Genomic DNA, 18,759 nt, shown 5'->3' with positions numbered 1-18,759 from the left:
TCGTCTTCCATAGATGCGCTGTTTGTACTTATTTATATAAAAATAAATGTACACATGTATACATATTCTGAACACTTAACATCTAACACTGGAACCTGATATCAAAATTATTTTTTTTTTCTATCACCACTAAAACTGGAGAAGTGTTGCTTGCCCACATTTCTCATGTACATACTCTGACTCTTCACACAGCCTTTTTTTTTTGTTATTTAATAGAACTGGTGATGTACTCTGAGGCAGGAGGACTGAAGATGTGTCCCACAGATGTGAGGGGGACGTGATGCAGAGGGGAGGTGTGTGGCATGGACTCCCGATGCCTCATTTCCCTCAGTCAAAATGCTGCTTTGCCATTTTATTTATTTATTTTGCAAATTATTGGCAGGAGCTGGGTAGGATTTTTTTTACTTTCTTTTTTTTTTTTTTTTTTTTAGGTAACTGTGTGTTAATGCACAACAAACAGGAGAAGTTAGGCGTAGAGGGGGAAATAGTATTTTTGAAATTATCCTAAATTTGGATGCTAGACAGTATCAGAAATGGTTACAATGAGCTAGGTAGAAAAATCCCTGCCCATTGTTTAATGGGGTGTGAGGCAGTGTCTATGCTGAAGTTTTTTTTAACCCTTCGCTGCAAATGCTAAAAGCAGTCCAGCTGCAGTGTGAGGAGCTGTGCCTGTCCCTGGGGCAGAGAGTGGCAGCAGGGCTGGGGGGCAGCTCTCAGCTCAGCCCCTGTGCTGCTGCTGTGTGCAGGGGTAGCAGGGAGAGCAGCCAACACCTGGCAGTTGTTTTTTTTTTACTTTAATATTAGCATCTGATCATATCTTAGCACATCATCTCTTAAAAAAAGAAAAAGAAAAGTTATCTTTACAGCGAGTATTAATGACTTTGTGTAATTCTAAGCACTTCTTCCTATCTCGGCAGTGCAGTTGCCAGTGTGTGAGGATGACCTCGCAGGCACACACACACACACACACACACACATTCATTGCCACATACACAGAACAGGAGAAAAACATCAATTCTGTACATTGAGCTTCTATTTTGTGAAAACTTTCCCAATGTGTTGCTCTGAGATGATACTGTGCTCACAGCTGAAAAATAGCTGTGACTCGCAGGGATGGTTGTTAATGTCTGAAGGAAACCACTGTTAGAAGAAGGGGATAAAAAGTGACTTTTTGGTTTGTTTTCAGAAACTGTAATGAGTGTATCCACAGTAAATGGATTATTAATAAACTTTTCAACGTCTGATCTAGCTGCAACTAATTATTTTATTTAGCGAGAGCTGAAATTCGCAGGAAGGTCTCAGCTGAGAAGGAGATAATTACACTCGGCTGAGGGCTCCAGCCTCTGTTTTCGTAGAAGGTGTTTTTCTGTGAGTTTGCTTTCAGTATTAGCTTGAAGGATATTAAATCTTAATATAAGCGTGGGGGGCAATTTTGAGAAGCATTTTTGTCTTTCTGGTTGAAGAGCAGAAACTTTTATTTTCACGGATCCTTCCCATAATCTTTTTTTTTTTTTTTTTTTAAATAAAGCAAATTTTCTGTTCTGATTAAGGCAGAGTGCTTATCAGAGCTCTAGAACTATGGGGATTTTTTTTAGGATTTTTCTGGACTACGATGAAGGAATAAAGGGCAAAATGATGGGCACGTTTGTCAGCAGGTGAGCTGAGCGAGGCAGCTGCTGCCACGTTTGTGAGGCACTGCATGTGTCATGTCCTGCTATCTGCAGTGAGAAAAGCTCCAATAAATGGAAGGATGTGGCTGTGTGGATGCACTGCTTCCTGCAGTAGATATTTGATACAGTTATTGCCTCTATCAGGTTATGCTTTGTTCTTACCTGAATATTGTCATGGCCAATTCCTTTCTTTTTTTTTTTCTTTTTTTTTTTTAGTTTTAGTTTTTCCTCTTCCCAGTAAGCTTTTAAATTTTTGCTCAGAGAGCATTAGGTGACTCTACAGTTTCTCTTATACCTTCTAAAGCGGCTAATATTTGTGCAGCTACATTTTAACAAACGTAGCAGTGGTAACTGCCCTTGAAGAGGAGCAGCTGAAGCTCCTTCAGGAAAAACGTGCGAAGTTCAACCCTGCTCAGTCAGCAGCACAGTCTGGGGAGTGTGGCAGCAGTCATCACACACCCATTAAGCAGTTTGTACTCAACCTGTTTGCTGCTTTCAGGGTGGAGGGAGAGACTGGGAGAGGTTCTCCCCCCCCCACCTCCTCCCTCCTTCCCCCCCCTTTTTTTTTTCTTCCTCTTGCTTTCATGTTAAAATGCTGCAGAAAGAATGAAAGCGGGGCATGCTAATCTGATTTGTTTCGAGAGGCTTCTGATAATAAAGAGGCATATCACAGGTGTTCCCAATCAACCCGGTTTGGTTTAAAATATATCTCTCTCCCTCTTTAAAATTAGGATTTCCTGTAACATAGACAATGCGAGGGTCAGCCCGATGACCTCTGTCTATGTTTGGGGATCAACCATGAAACTGTGGGTGTTGGAAATATGTTATAATACATGACGTTTTTATTGCAGGTTTCGACCTTTCAATAGAGAGCTGATTTTGGAGGACGGCTTAGTCCTGTGAGTGAAAAACTCTTTCTGGAAGGTTGATGGAGCAGGAGCATGGTATATATTATATTAACATTTCTCTATTACACGTGTTCTTAATTTAAAAAAAAAAAAAAAAAAAAATGTATATGGTGTAACTTCTTTGGATTATTCAAAATAGGCAAGTTGTGCTGGGTTTGCCTGAGTTTTTTCTGTTTGGTAAAATAATTCTTCTTTACACTCTCTCTGTAAAATTCTGAGAGGCTGAGTAAAAGTGAAGCATTCACACGAGCTGTCTTCAGAAGGAAATGAAGTGGCCAAAATTCGTACAAAAAGCTGAGTTTGCAGCAGCCTTGGTCATAGAAGTTATATAAATTCTCTATATAGCATTGTTCTCGTATTCTTGTATTGGGAATTAGTCCAAGTGAAATGTTGCTAATCCAAAAACAAGGTATAGAGGAGGTAGTGTTAATTTTTAAGTAACATTATTTTGTTGTTGTTGTTGGGAGGGTTCGTTAAAGAAACGAACAGAGAGCTGAGTGCACTTCAATGTAGTGTGCAAAACTTATTTTTAAATGTGTTAACAAACTTGCTGCTTGACGAGCTAAGAAGCAGGAAACGAGACAAAATGGGCTTCAGAGGTCTCTACCTGTAGCAAAACAGGCAGAAATTTAATTTAATTTCTATATTTGTCAGTAAATAGACTTTTCTATGGCAAAACAGCAAATATTTAAAAAATAATAAATAGGGACTGGCTACACTCATACTGCAAGTCCTGCTTTGCAACAGAAGTACTAATTTGGCTGAAACTGAGAAATCCATTCAGAGTAATCATAACCTACCTACTTGCATGTGAATAATCTTAACTAACCATTTCTAAAAACAATTGAAATTAAAATAGTAACTGTTCTTGGATTGAGTAAATTTGTTTAAATACTAAATGGAGCAGTAAAAACTGTAAAACTTTATCTTGAGCGAAATATATTACAGTGCAACAAATTTTATGAACATGTCGTGACTTTAGCAATTCCAGCTTTCAGCTGGAATCCACTTTTTATCCTTAATCAAATCTGTCTGTCTTCAAGAAGGCATTTTTTTTTATTTTGCAGGAAGTAATTGTATCATAAAATAAGAGAAATTTGGGAAAAAAAATTGTAGATGATTCTGGTAACTGCTAATTTGTACTAACCAAATCCAGCGAAGTGTAAATTGCAGCTTTCCTCAGTGTTGTAACTAATGTCCACTACACCCGAGGAGCAGCTGCTTTTGCCACTAGAACACCTTCTGGCACAGACCTGTTTGAGGCAGACACATTCTGAAGGTGTTTTTCATATAATGAAAACTGTACTGTGATTTTTAGGGGTTGCGAAGACCACCTACAGGCAGTTATCAGTTGAGAAAGAAAATCCTGAATACAGAAAGTGCAGGGATCCAGAGGAAAAGGAGGGAAACAGTAGTTTCTATGAACTTAGCAATTTGTGATCAGTGAATTGGTGATTTTTCTTTTTTTTTTCCTCTTTGTGATTAACAGTTATAGTAAAAACTTTTTTTATTAATGCAGTTAGTGTTTGGGTGACATGTCTAATATGATCCCAAAGAAATATTTTTGCAGTCTGTCCAGAAGCTCTGCACTGAGTGTAATGCATATGGGTTTGGGTGGTGGTTTCTTTTTTTTTTCTTTTAATCCTGCTTCTCTTAAGAACATAAAGATTTCACAGAACACCTCTTTGAATTTGTTCTTTCTTTCTTCTTTTTTTCTATATTTTTTACTCTTTTTTTTTTTTGTGTCCCTGTACAAAAGCAATTACATTCTTGTTAATGAAAATCAGGATTATATTGCAAGGCAAAAGTATCTAAGGCTCCCTTGTGACATATTTAAAAGGTGAAAGTTTGATGGAGTGTTCCTTGGGCTGACACAAGTTCAGAGTATTTCTTATAGATTCTTATTTAGCAAAAAAAAGACATAATATCTGGTTCTCGACTGTAAATCAAAGGATTTTTAAGTTTAGGGCCTGAGCCTGCAGAGTTCTAAATACACAAGTAGTCCTAATAGCTCACTTTCACAAATAAGGATTTGCAGAATCATGTCAGTAGATCCAAACTTTTATTTTTTTTTAATGAATAAAAGCTATCAAAGTAATTTGAACTTTGGGACAAGTGAAATAATTTTTTTCAGGAGCCCAAGGAGGAGAGTTTTGCAATAGTGCAGTTACAGAGTGTGACTCGTGTACAAGCTGAGCTGTCTCTCAGGAGTGCTGTAGTTGTCAGTTACCATTAGAATCCACTTTTCAAGTGTTGATTGGCTCTAGAACAGTTTTTTTGCTGAAATTTGGCCTACATTAATTTTGTTGTAGAGCTGGTCAGCATGTTTGCTGTAGAAGTGCTCAGCGTGGCTGTTTTGTGCCCCAAAGAGCAGTGAAGCTTTGCAGAGAGCTCTGGGGTGTGTTTTAGTTTCTAACTCCCTGTTTCTGCTGTTGCAGTTCTTATTTAGACAAACTACCACTGATTTTGTTGGAAATTAACCCTGCAATAAGGGCTGTGGTGCTGGCCCCTTAAAAACTGTTGGTGTGGCTATTGCAAATAGTGTGCTCGACTTCGTGGGCTGTTTTGCAATATCTAGTTGTAATGAGCTGAAGAGATAAAAATGTGCAGGCTTCTTTGCTGAAGTGCTTCCCGTGTGCAACTTTCCATGGGCACTTTTACCACTCGCAGAATAGGTACATGCTTGAGCCTCTACAGACCTTGTTGCCTAAATCACAATCTGATAGCTGACATTGCAGGCTTGCTGCTCTGCTCGTCTGAAGGAGCTGCTGCAGACATCTTTGTCAGCTCATCAGTGCTTTCTTTAAGGACTTCTGCTGCTTTTTTTCAAAAGCAACTTAAATAATTTTCCTGAAAGGGAGATGTGGCTATAAAGGCACCCCGTGCCTGGTTATTACAGCACATGTAAGATCAGCCCTCCTTTGAAACCCCTCTGGTAGCTCAGACGTGGCTGATTTAAATTTAGAAATCTGAAAGAAGTGAATTTTCTGGATTTTGTTCATTTTAACTAGATCCAGCCCTAATATTATTTTAAAATGGAGTTTTGTGTACTGTTAAATTTAAGTAAACCTTAACTTTTGTTATTAGGCTAGAGATCTAGTGAAACATCTCTATGGCAAGGATTTGAGGCTGGTGTACTTACACTTCAATTTTTTATTCTCTGTTGATGAAGTGATCCTGCAAAACACTTGCAAAAAAAGAACAAACTACCCACATAGTCTTTGGGAAAAATAGTTAAAAAATGCTAATTGCCATATTTAAATGCTTATGCTTCCCCCTCAAATCCAAATGCATGAAAATAGGCTCTTGCATTTATTTATTTATTTATTTCAACAACAACAACAACAACCACCAAAAAGCAGTGCAGAAATGTCTGCAAACCCAGACCTTTAAGCTGTGGGTAAGGGAAGAGAAAAATATAATTTGAGTTATCTTAAATGTTCAGCTACTGTATTGATGGCTTGTTAACCTACCTCGTCTGGGACTGCTGCTCACACACCAGCAGGAAAAAGAGCCTGTATGAAGATGTGAGTGCTAATTCAGTAGTGCTCTTGAATAAGGCCCTGTTTCTGGCTTTGTCAAGTTTGAATTTATTTTAAATACCTGGATATCCACAGTATCTTTTTAGATCTGAGTCTGTTGGAGGAGTTTTAGATTTGGGGTTTTTTTCTTGTTTTTTTTATTAATTTTTTTTTTTTTTTTAGAACATGTTATATTCTGTTGCATTCAAAATTTTTACAGCAGTATTTTGAGGAAAATTACTGCTTTTCAGTAAAATATGATCATCAATTTAATTCAATTAACTAAGATAATTAATTTAAAGCAAAGGATCGGTGGTATCTGTATTTTTAATTTGTACATTGCTTAAAAATCCTAGCAGTGTGCAAATACCTCCAAAGTAATTACACCTTTCCCTTATTCAAGTCAATGTGAAGAGCTTGCTTCTTATTTCTTGTGAGTGTACTCTGTTGTTTTTTTTTCTGGATTTTTTTTATGACTTCAAACAAAAAATTTTCATGATTTTATCTATCCATTTCTTAGTTGTTATGAAGAGGAATTTTTTATTATTTTTTATTTTTTTTTTCCCTAGAAGAATATGGGTTTAAGCACTAATATGAAAGTTAACATAAATATTTTGGTAATATTGTAATTTTCAACATGATTAGAGTCTTCCCAACTTGAAATGGTAATTTTCTACATCAAAATAGTTGTAGTATATTATAATTCACTTGGACTTATTGAGGATTCTGGGGAAGCCAGGAATTCCAGTGCATCTGAGAAACAAAAAACATTTGATTTACAATTTCTGTATTGTCAGAGCAATGTTTTCTCTGGTTGAACAGGCAGATACTGTGGTCTGAAGGGAGTTAACACTCAAGTTATCCTGCAAACACTTTGCTTCCCCCTGTTACAAACTATTAGACGTCTTACTACAGCTCAGGAATTAGAAAAGGAAGATGCTCCATCTGTTGTGAAACGTTGTAACAGCTCTTATGAGAAAGCCTGACTATAAATATATGCAAAAGTCTATTGCAGAGCAGAGTTCTCTGACACAAGTCTGACAGTAGCAGCAGTACCTTGCACAGGCAGACAAACCCCTCAGCAAAAGGAGTGGTCTTCTGCTAACGTACTCCTCCTGATGCTCCCCAGAAGATTTCTCCAGGCTCTCAGGAGAAGGCAGATTGATGCTGTCAGCGACAGGCACAGTAGTTACACAAGCAGCAAGGAAATGTGTATTTTTCTTCATCTGTTTTATAACCTGAGTCTGTTTCAGTTCTCAGGCGGTGTGGCTGTTACTTTAGGGGCTGTAGTGCTTGTCTGACAGTCATTTCTTTGTTTAATTCTTTAAAAAAAAAATGGTTCTTATGTTGATTTTCAGTGCTCTGTGTGTGTGTGTGTGTGTGTGTGTGTGTGTGTGTGTGTGTGTGTGTGTGTGTGGCTATCAGTAACTTATCTGAAATGGAAGGGTTACCAGGTCCTAAATTCATTACCTCTGATCAGTTCGAGAGTAGAGGAAAACGTGGTTTGAAATAAGATCAGAAGAAAATGCTTGGGCTTTTCTTTCTGGAATTAGCAGGTTTAAAATAAGGACTGTTGTTTGCACAGTGCCTGCTTGCATCCAGGTTTGGAGTGCAACTACAAGATCCTCAATCAGCAGGGATCAGCAGGGAGAGAATAATTCCTTCTAGAGTGTTAGTGCTCGTAGGCTGGGCTCTGTTTTTACACCACCAGCTCCTCAGTTTTCATTAAAGTTTTGATTCCAGCTCTGTCACTGTAATTACAGTGGATCTGGCTGTCAGTGCCTCCTGTTTGTTTCAGGAAATGATATTTTTGTGAAACTGCATAAGAAACCGATGGAAGTGTAAAAATACAAGAATGTTCCTAAGTTCCCTCTTAAACTTGCTGTCCTTGATTTTTATCTCCCTATTTAGAAGTGCAGATTTCCTCTTGCATTTTTGGTCTGTAATCCTCAGTTTGTCAATCTCTCGGTCTTCAGACATGAAAATGATCCTTCAAAAACGCTGCTCAGTTGTTGTTTTTTTTTCCCTCAAAGTTTTATTTTTAGCTTAATAAAACTTAAGTTGTTGACCCACTTTTCCATTATGTAAAAACCTGAGCAGAATTTGTCATTGAGGCAGGAATTTGTGAAGGCTAACACTAGAGGGCAATTCGAAGCAAGAGTCTGCCTGCCCCGGAGCTCTTACGGTCCCTCTTGAAAAACAGAGAGCTTATGGGGGCTGTCCCTGTGTCCCCAGGCCGCAGCCAGCCTCTGTGGTCACACTCCTCAGTCTTCTATTTAACTCTCTTTTTGTATCCAGTACATAACTTGAGGGTATGTTCGAGTGCTCTGCTGAATAAGAAGGAACTTAAGCCAGGTCCTGTGTTTTGCTGCATTATCAGTTAACAAACCCCTTCTTCCCATCTCCTTTCCTTCACTCTTGCTGCTGTCAGAAAGGCATAATGCATTCAGTGGCCTTCTTTTGTTTTGTTTGTTGGGTATTAATTTGATCATAACGTGCTGCACTGAGCCCTCTGGAAGTGATGCGAAAGATGCTGAGTTTGGGGAGGTGAGGTAACGTTGTACTGAAACTGAAATGCCTTTTATTTCAAAGAAAATAAAATGGTGAGTGAAAAATAATCTGAATTTGCTGCATTGATAGCTGAGAAGTCAGGTTTTGTGGAAACGATTGTAACAAATTTACAGCAATACTAATAGCCAGGGAAATACTGCTAAATTATCTAGATTAACAAGAAAATATATTTAATTTTTAATGAAATAAATTTATAAGAGATCAGATGGGCAGATGATGCCTGTAATTTTACCAAACCCAGTATATGAAATGTAAAAACGGAGTTGAAGTGAGATGATCACTCCCCCACAGTTAAATACAGCACTTGATTGCTCATCTGTGTGTATTGTGCAGGATTTAAACAATTTACATAACAGTGCATTACATAATAAACTATAGTTTTCACAGGTTGCAGTGTTCCTTGTGGTCTACTGGACATCCTGGTCACTTGTAAACAGCAACCTGTAGTGCAAAGGGGGTGATGTCATGGTTCTTGAAATGCACTCAAGGATTCTTATTTTAGGAATGCAAATTCTCTCATTGTATCGAAACGTTTGCATCCAGCAGTGTAAATGTTTGTAAGTGCCGTGGTACAGATTGCAACACGGGGTATTTTATAGATGTGTGTTCATATCCATCTACAGAGTTGCACATTATCTATTATATATACTTCGATATAAAAAGGCTTATCTGAGGTTCAAGTGATGTGGTCATTCCTACATTATGTACCAGCTTTTCAAGTAGTATTGCTTTCACATTCTTTGCACAACTTACTTTAGAGGTCTAAAATTTATTCTTTCTTTACCAGCTTTTTTTTTTTTTTAATGAGGAATATGGATAGAAATATTGCCATGCATTGTTGCAGTAAACATTTACACCTATCTCTGCAGGTCTGGTCTGCAACTTCAGTGCAGTTTGAAAATGTAATCTGCTGGCAACAATGTGCCCAAAGTTAATCAGAATTTGTGGAAGGGAGATTGTTTCGTCCTACAGAGTGTAGTCCTGACCTGGATAAAATTGACAAAAGGAAAAAAATAATATGAAGGGAGGGGGAAAAAAAAAAAGATAATAGAATGCTTCAGTGATGAAAGTCTCTGGATCCTGGGGGAGGGGGGGGTGTGGAGAGTGGGCAAGGAATTATCACTGACCATGGTTATTAGCTAGAAGAAATCCTAACTGCACATTATACTCATTCTTGAGAACATGAATGCTTAACACAAAATCAAGCTGAATATTCAAGTGCTTAAACCAAGCATGCATATAAGCTGCTAAGAAATTGAATTCTTAGTGCTCTGCAGGTAAAACACTATCAATTTTTGCCCACATGCATATTTTATCTTTTTTTTTTTTTCTTTTACTGGTTTGATTTTTGGCCTTAAATCAGCTAGAGAAGTTCAGTTGTTAACATTTCAGGCTGTCTTCAGGATTTTATTATTTGAAGAAAGCAAGAACAAATGTGTGAGTATCAGCAGCGTGCAGAGCAGTGCTGCGATATTGTTCTGTTCTGCCTTTAAGCAGGTGGTTTCTTGTGGCAGGCTGGAAGAGAGATTCTTTTTCTTCCCAGCTTTTGACAAAAAGATGACGCATATGTCTCAGAATTAGAAGGGGAAATCTGCCAGTTTGCATCAGTTCCTCAACTTGTGGGTTGCTTTTCACCACAAGGAAAATTGGTATATTCGCACCAGTGCTGCTTGAGAGATGAGGAGTAATCATTTCCTTCAGAAAGTGTAGGATGATTGGAGTAGGCCCTTCGTATGTTACACTGGGCTTTTCCTACAAGATATCTTTCAAGTATATTAAATATTTAGGAAGAAAAGAAAACAAAGCATGTTCTTAAATACCGCTTTTTATGCTTGAAATGCATGGGATCATGCATCTTATAACTTAATGCAGAGTAAAAGCAGAGAAATCTGCTTTCTTTTGAAAATACTGAGCTTTTCTTCTGCTGGAATTGTAACTCAAAAAAGCCCTGTAGATCTCCATAGCTGAAAGGTAAGTTGTTTTGCTTTGTTTTTAACCTAATCCTATATATCTCACTCTCCAGTTCCAGCCTTAAATTAAGTTAGTAGGACTGGAGGTAAAAATTAAATGCAGTGAATTTGAGAGCTAAAGGTATCTGCTTTGTTGGGAAAGCATTTAATGTGAAGTAAGGAAGCTCTAATTTTGTACAACGTCATGCTGTATACCTGCTGGGGGGGGAAAAAAAAAAAAAAAACAGGCAGTAGCTTATATGAAAGAATCTGAACTACCACTAAGGTTTGGGATATGGGGGAGAGAGTTCTCACAACACTGAGGTTTGCTCAAAGGCTGCACTGCTAACTGGCCATTTATTTCAAAAATAATATATTTTTTAAGCTGGGTGCTGACTGTTAAGGTATTGATATCTTTTTGTTTTGTGGCTATTTATTAAGCATTTGATAGGACTGATAGTACCACTTAAATTTCTCAACTCTACTGTGGTTTTACGCATTGGATTTTACATTTTTTCTTAATATATTAACTTCTGGTTAATTCAGTATGGTTTTACTTTAAGCTCGTTAGTGAAATATTGAAAATCTAGCTTAATATAAAGCCTTAGGAGGTACCCAGCATCCTCATCTTTTTTTTCCTTTTTGTTTTTTCTTTTCTCTCAAGTGGATAAAGTTCCTTTCATTTATCAAAACTCTTGTTTAGTGCATATCCCAAACACATCTTGTTTTCTAGCTGTAGAAATGAACTTCACTGTTTAGCAGTCAGCCTTAGAAAGCACCGTATTCCTGTGCACTAGCTCAGTCTGTGAGTCATGGATCTCGCTGATGGGGGAGTGGGTAACAAACCCATAAATGTTTTTGAATGGGAGTATTCATGTGTGTGTGCTTGTGTGTGTGCAAATAGATATCTTTTGTATGAATAAGGGGGGGGAGGGAAATGATCAGCCCTTCCATCGGGGCTGCTGCTCCTCTTCAGCTGCTGTTGACTTAAGGAAAAATAAGTAGGTAGTGTGACCAGAAACCTGTACCCCATAGGTGTTAAAGGCACCCGAAGCTTGTGCTCAAGTGACTGCTTAAATCGTGAAGCTGTAGAGATAGAGCTAAGGGCTGGAGGAATTACAGCAGTTGCCGGTAGGTGTTCCCCTGATGTTAACTAGAGGATTCCATTAACAGTTGAGTCAATCTCTTCTAACAGCAGTTTTACCTTTCCTAAGTCATACATTGTCTGGCATTTCGTAGAAGTCACGTATGATGATGTCAAGAGACAGAAGATAAAGACAAATTTACTGTCTGGGCCAGAAGGCAGGCTCACAAGAGACAACTTCTTTCAGGACACGAAAAGCTCTTTGTTCTGTGGCCTTGGTCTTTCTGTGCTTTGACCCTTATTTTACAGCGTTGTCACTCTGACCCTAAATCTTTTGAAGCGGGCGGGCAGCAAATGTAGCCCTCTACAAGTGGGGTTGCATTCTGAGCTACGGGCCTGGTTCTCTGTCTTCAGGCATTGTGGTTCCTTGCGATTCAGTGAGGCAGCAATTGAAAACTAAAGATGGGTGCTGTCATCCAGAGCAAGTAGGATTGCATAGCAGGGTCATTTTTAAAAATATATTCGCTTATGTATGTGTTGCTTTATTGCCATCCTACGATTCCATATGATTTACCAATTTCAGAGAAGATGGCAACTAGGAGGGCAGCCTGGCTAAAGCTAATTATTTTTCCCTTTCCCAGCAGTAATTTGGAAACTGATCCTTCTATAGAGGATAGGACGAGCTTTGGTGTAGATGCTAGAGTTGAAATACTTAAACAGCAGTACCTGCCCACCTTTCTTTCACGAAAGAGTGGGTGCCAGCTTAGAAGAGCACAGTGTTTTACACCAGGCCTGTGTCTGCTGCTTGGGCTGAAAGAAAAAGCCTGGTGAGAATCTGGGTGGGGGAAAAAGGGAGCTTCCTTTTTTTTAATTTAAGAAAGCTAGAAAAGAATGGAAAGGACAGAAACCTAAAAGTTTGCTGAAATGTTCTGAATCTTTATCATTTACCTTTATTATTTTATAGGGCAAGCTAGGAGAAATGTGATATATTTAAGAGGATAACCTGTTCCTCTGTCTTAATAACTTTTCACTGTACAATGTGGGGGTTTTGTTATTTTGGCAATTCTTCTGTTTTCTCCTTTACCAGTAAAGTTCTACATGTGAGGTTTCAGCAATTTAAACTGTAAAAATAGGATAATCTTTTCTGGGGGTAACAGTGTAATTATCTAAAAATGCACATTTATTGGAGAATTGGAATAAAAAGATTTTTTTTTTTTAATCTTAAAGGATGTTATAAAAAACTTTCAATTAAAAAAAAAAAAAAGACATTTAGAAATTGAAGTTGTGTTTCAAAGTGATGCTGGCTTTCTTTTTGCTAGATTCCACAGACCAAGTATTGATCTTTTTGTGATGAAAATTGGTGGGGTGGGGAGGGAGGGAGAGAGGAAGAGACATTTTAATGACTACTGTAGTAACATATAAAACATAGTTACCTAGAACACAGAAAATAGTGTATTCCTTTTTCTAATCTTGTATGTGTCCTGTCAAGCAGAAAGAGTACAGATTGAAAGTGTTCGCACAGTTTTCTTCTTGTGTGTATGCCAAAGGTGCAGAGAAGACAGATTTTTTTTTTTAAGAGTTGTATGCATGCTGCAGCAGTGCAAAGAAGAGGGATGTGGGAAGCTATTCTGAAATACAACTTTTCCAAACGCTGTTGGGACACAAAGCTTGTTACACTTCATGAGTTCACATTAAAATACCTCATATAGAAATATAGTTAATGCATCAACATCTGACAAAACACTTTTGAGAAGCTGGGAAAAGAGGTGTGAGGAATTGGTCTTATTCAATTTTATTTTTAAGCTAGAGTCAAAACTGAAATATACATTGATAATATTTGTCTGCCGTCTGTCAGCTTCCCTTAGGGCTTTTTTTTTTTTAGCTCTAACAAGAAAAAAAATTTGTTTCAAGTCTTGTGCTTGATTTCTCACTTCAGATCTGAGTACCTTTTAGTTTCTTTCCTTCCACAGAGCATTTCGATTGCTGTCCATCACTTCCACAGAAGCCTCAATATTGCCATTCCAAATGACTCTCTTTATTTTTGTTTGTTGACATGACTGCAGTGAAGGACTGGTGCACCTCCTACAACAGAACATGCAAGTCAGGTCAGTGTAAGCCGTGGTTGGAGTACTGAGATGAATTTAAAAGGATTTAGAGCTGAATTTAATACTGATGGACCATAACTGCATTTTCAGACTTCCATATATTTTTAAACTGCAGACTTTCTTAATGTTTTAGTTACTGGCTTTTTTTTTTTTTAGCTGACTTTGTTACTTTATGTTTATCTTTTGCAGTAGCTCTCCAGATAGTCTAAATATGTTTGTTTATGATCCTTGGAGGAATGGCTGGACACATGTTATAGATTCTCCAAATTTAGCAACAGTAAATTTCTGTAATCAGCAGTTATCTGCTTAAATTTCATTAGTAATATTTTACATTGCACAGGACTTCTGTCATTGTCTCAGTCTCTCACTGTGATTACACAGGAAAAATTGTTGACACGATTGTGAAACAGTGAACAGATAATACCCTTTTTTTCCTCAAAGTTTGCGTGCTTGACCTTACCCATAATTTACAACCAAAACTGCAGAACAGTTCTAGCTATCTCTGTTTGAATAATCTTCCTTGTGTTCAGAAAATTATCCAAAGCACTGTGTCTTTTTAATGCACACTGATGCTAGTCTTAAAAATATTCAGCTGCTTGGTAGAAGATAGGGGAAGATTTATGGCGAGAGTGTATAAGCTTGATCCTGAATGACTGCACCTTTCTGTGGTGAAGTGATGCTAATTTATTGCTGCATTACAGTCATTTAATAATAATAAATAATACTAAAAAGAAAACCCACAGAATTGTTAGGTCAAAAAAAATTGCTTTTTAGAACTGCAGTCCTAAATGTGAGTTCAGAGTCTTACTGTTACTTCCAGATAAAGGTAATTAAGGTATATATTTCTCTCCATTCTTTTTGCTCTCTGGACCACACAGTAGTCTCAATTAAGTTGAGAGCATTAAGTGAATGTCATAGGCTATACCCAAACCAAGTAACAGTGCAGTCATTGCCAAAAGTGCACCAATATCTTTAAAATAATGCTTAGAATTGGTATTTCAATTGAATCTTTCCTCCTTTTCTTGTTATCTGCATGTCACTGAAGGCAAAGACTGTGAAGAAGCCCTTTAGTCCTAAATATTCATGTCAACTAAAGCAGCTAGCGGAGAGGGATGGCAGAATATTTGACTTGCATCTATTTTAAAATGTAAGTTTTAAAAATGAGCAAGGGCTATAAATTCCTTTATTGTTTGCAGTATAAATATTACAGCGTTGAGCAAGCATAAGACAAGAAGTGAAACTACTATTGTTTAAACTGGTGGGGGAAAAAAGTAAACAATGCATTATCAAGACTCAGCTACATACACTTTTAGATATCAAAACGTGGATGCTTAAGAATAGAAATGTTTGTTTTTCTTAATTCTGTGGTGACAATGTCTCTTCAATTCTGTCTTTTTCACAGAGGTAAGAGTGCTGGTATCCCAGATTAATTTGATAGAAAGTATGTATTTAAAGCAAGCATTAGTGTTAATGTGATGAACAGTGTTTGAGTGGTGCTGACTTGTGGTCTGAAGGGGCAGCTTTGCAAGTTTACATGCAGTGTTAAAAAAAAAAATTCTCACTACAAAATGTCTGTCATATGATTAAGTTATGCTCTTCTTGGAATGCACAGAACAGGACAGATGTCAGAACTGCTGTCTGCACACAACCCCGTCTCACATCAGCTTAAAGGGGTTAAACTGAGAGAGCTTGCACGTGGGGATGTACTTTCTGGTGACTGTGTTATGGGTGCTGCATAGCACTGGTGGGAAGCAGTGCCATACTTCAGACTTGAAACTCTGAGAGCCTTCCAGTCTTTCACACTTGGTTCTCTAGTTTTAAACCGCAGTGAGGTTGGAAAGGGTGACAGTGAACAGTGAAACTGTGCTTTCATAGTGTATCTGCGTTGCTTTGCAGTGATGAACAAGTAACCCAAACAAAGAAATATGGCTGTGTGTGAATGGTGTCTGACTATCAACGTGGAAGGTGCATTGGCCAAGAAATATCAGGAGAGAGCTGTTGGTGTCTGAGGACAATGTGCCAAGTAAATGTTTAAGCTTATGGCACATTCCTGGGCATCTGACACGATGTACTATATTTAATAGAAAGGCGTTGGTTTGGTTTATTCCAAATCACCGGGCTGTCAGATTGCTGGCTGGTAGCACCTCTTTCAATATAACTTAAATTAAACTTCTCAGTAGCTATAGTAGCCACAGATTCACTTGGGATTGTTTTTCATGGGATTTAGAAAGAAAATGAATTGGAGTTGGTGTTATCATAGACTCTTAAGCATACACCAATAAAAAGCTGATGGCAGTATTTTACATTAGGCTGTTCCTTGATACATCAACTGAAACACTGAAATCAAGAAAAGGCTTCCTGACCACCACCCCTTTTCTTTTATTTTTGTTTTTTTATAAGCAGTTTCCCTGCTTTTCTAATTTCATTTTCTAATTTCTTATTCCTTACTTCTCTGTACATGTAAAGAGCCTCCTTCATTGGTATTTAAATTCCAGCTCTTCAGAACTCTTCCATCTTTCTCAGCAGAGCTCTTGCTTGGAGGGGGCCTAGTGGAGAGACCTAATGGAGTTATCTGTACACACGATCCCCTGCTTTTATCGAGGCCTCCTCAGTAATTTGTCCCCCAACAACTGAAGTCATAAGGATAGAGGTAGGAAAAGCACTCATTAGCATGACTGTGTCAGCTTTGTGACCAAAGCACAGAGGTACAAGGCTTTGTGCAGATGCTCCTGGATATCAGTAGATATCTTGCTTAATGATCTGTATGCTTTTTATCTTGGTCTTCCTTCTTTCATCCTTTTCCTGTTTTTCAACCCTTTCTCTCAAATATATCTTCTATTGTAACTTGCTTCTCATCATTAAAATGTATTTTTAGTAGCAAAGTAGAAAATGTACACAAGGTTTTTTGTTTTTAATTTTATTTCTTGTTTGAGGGAATTTTTGGTAGTAAAGACTTTTAAAAAGTAATCCTATAATGCATGTGAAGTTTTTTATTCATGTTTGAGGAAGGGGGGAAATTACCTGCCAGTTCTCTTAAAGTACTCACTGGGGAAAATAACATCATAGTTCTGCCAAGTCTTCATCTCATGGGGGGTGTGTAGTTTAATTTTAGAGGGATTTACTTATGCAGGAGGGGGGGGGGGGGGGGGCATTAATTGGAGGAAAAAAAAAAAAAAGCCCAATCATTCTTAAGCTTGAAAGCTAAAAACAACCAGGCAATTAGGCAACTGAAACAACAGTATCTAGTTTAACACACTTTACGAATCAAGAATTTGGCCTGGATTTATAAATGAGAAATGCACTTCCAAAGGAATTGAATGTTGCAGCTGTCTTTTCTTAAAAATGATTAAATTCTGATATCTTAAGGTAAGACTTACAAGTAAAAGGCAGTATTTGCTCTTATGAGAAATTTACTTGTCTTCTCCCAGAAAAAGTTTAAGTGAATCTTTTTCCTGCTTTCTGGCTAGTATCTTTACAAACATCTTTCTTACCTTCTCCCCTTTTGCTTTATGCATGCATAGATGCACATAAATGCAGTGCATTATGTTCAGCATAGTTTCTTTGGAGGGATGACCAGCTGTTACAACATACTGTTGCAGTTAGGTTCCTTTTGCCTTTGCATTCAGATTCTACATCACCGCTGTATTGGGTATGTTGGACCTCTGTAATCTAGCTTGCATATTAACAAAAGCAAAACGAGATATTAAGAGGGGAAAAAAATAAATGTAGAGTTGTGCACATACAAAATATACTGGAAATGGCTCTTTTATACAGTCTCTAAAGTAGCATTAGTACCTTGATAGTCATATAAAGTCTTGTGTTGCTGCAGTTAACTATATACTGGCAAATCTCATTTTTAATTGACACATCTCTTCCAACAGACCCTTTTAGCAGAGGCTGTCCTGCTGTATTACTATGGGAGCAAACACTGGAAAGAAGGGAAGGAAAACTTACCAAACTTTCGTACCTGTGGCCTGCGAAACTGCTTTGTGCTTACACAGATAGTCCTGTTAATTTAAGAGGATGATTTCATCCTGCACTGGCTAGAAGACTCTTCACAGTGGAAAGAAGTACTTGGGTTGAATCTGTGTAAGTAGCTTTTCTTAAAATAATTTGGTACTAAAAAAATATATATATATATAATTTATGTAGGGGAACTGTAAAAGTACCGTATACATATTAAAACACTGATATACTTGAGCACGAGAGAAAAGGATAGTTGGTGAGGATGTGAACTGAGGTTTTTCACCTACATCTTCAAATAAAAGCAGTGTGATCAGTTTGGGCTGGAGCAGATAGGCTGCTACAAGCTACTTGCTAACTTTTTTTTTCTCCTCAGTAGATATTCACGTAATCTTTAGTCCCTCAAATCAGATGCCATCGTCCACTTTCTGGTTTGTGGCCCATTAAGGTCTCCTGTACAGATATCAATAAAGTCTAAAGCATTGTGTAAATAAACAAGCAGCTTGGCATGTTTTATAAGGATTTTGTAATTAATACAGTTGACGTCAATACACAAAAAGTGTTGTTCAACACAGTTCTGCATTTAGCTCTCAACATAGGTTTCTACATCCTCAAAGTGCAGTAGACACCTTGGCATAACGTAGCAGCACATAATGGTTTGTGGGTTTTGAAAAGGTGCAGGCCATATTGTGCTGCCTCAAAAATACAAGGATTTCATCATCCTGAAGAGAAATGTCATTTAGGAGTTAGTCAATCTTGTGATGCTGATGTCTGTCATACTCTAGCAGCACGTAAATATTGGTGTTAAAACTGTAAATATCTCCAGTATTAACTGTGCTGCTGAAGTAAGGCTAGCCACTTCTGCATGTGAGTCATGAGAGAGAACGTTTGTATTTCCTGAAGCTGCTTTGTTGTTGCTTATATGTTGATTGTTTATGAACATTTTCTTGGCGTGGTTTGTGTTTTTATCTAGTCAGTAACAATATAT

The 18,759-nt window shown here is 37.7% G+C and overlaps 1 protein-coding gene across 2 annotated transcripts in view; it reads left to right on the top strand.

Moving 5' to 3' along the window:
* The window catches only part of LOC104917495 (uncharacterized), a 71,537-nt gene that overhangs the window by 51,994 nt on the left and 784 nt on the right, over window positions 1-18,759 (top strand). Inside the window, exons 3-6 of one of the 2 annotated variants that reach the window (XM_085215911.1) lie at window positions 2,522-2,614; window positions 13,674-13,808; window positions 14,854-16,458; window positions 17,690-17,897. The gene's annotated coding sequence lies outside the window, so the exon portion shown is untranslated. The remainder of the gene's footprint in view (window positions 1-2,521; window positions 2,615-13,673; window positions 13,809-14,853; window positions 16,459-17,689; window positions 17,898-18,759) is intronic. The other variant, XM_085215912.1, reaches the window with a different exon arrangement.

This window comes from Meleagris gallopavo, chromosome 1 (assembly GCF_905368555.1).
Source record: "Meleagris gallopavo chromosome 1, MGAL_WU_HG_1.1, whole genome shotgun sequence".
In the NCBI taxonomy this organism is placed as follows: Eukaryota; Metazoa; Chordata; class Aves; order Galliformes; family Phasianidae; genus Meleagris; species Meleagris gallopavo.
Note: the sequence above shows the minus strand (reverse complement) of the source record. Positions and strands in the feature narration are given on the sequence as shown.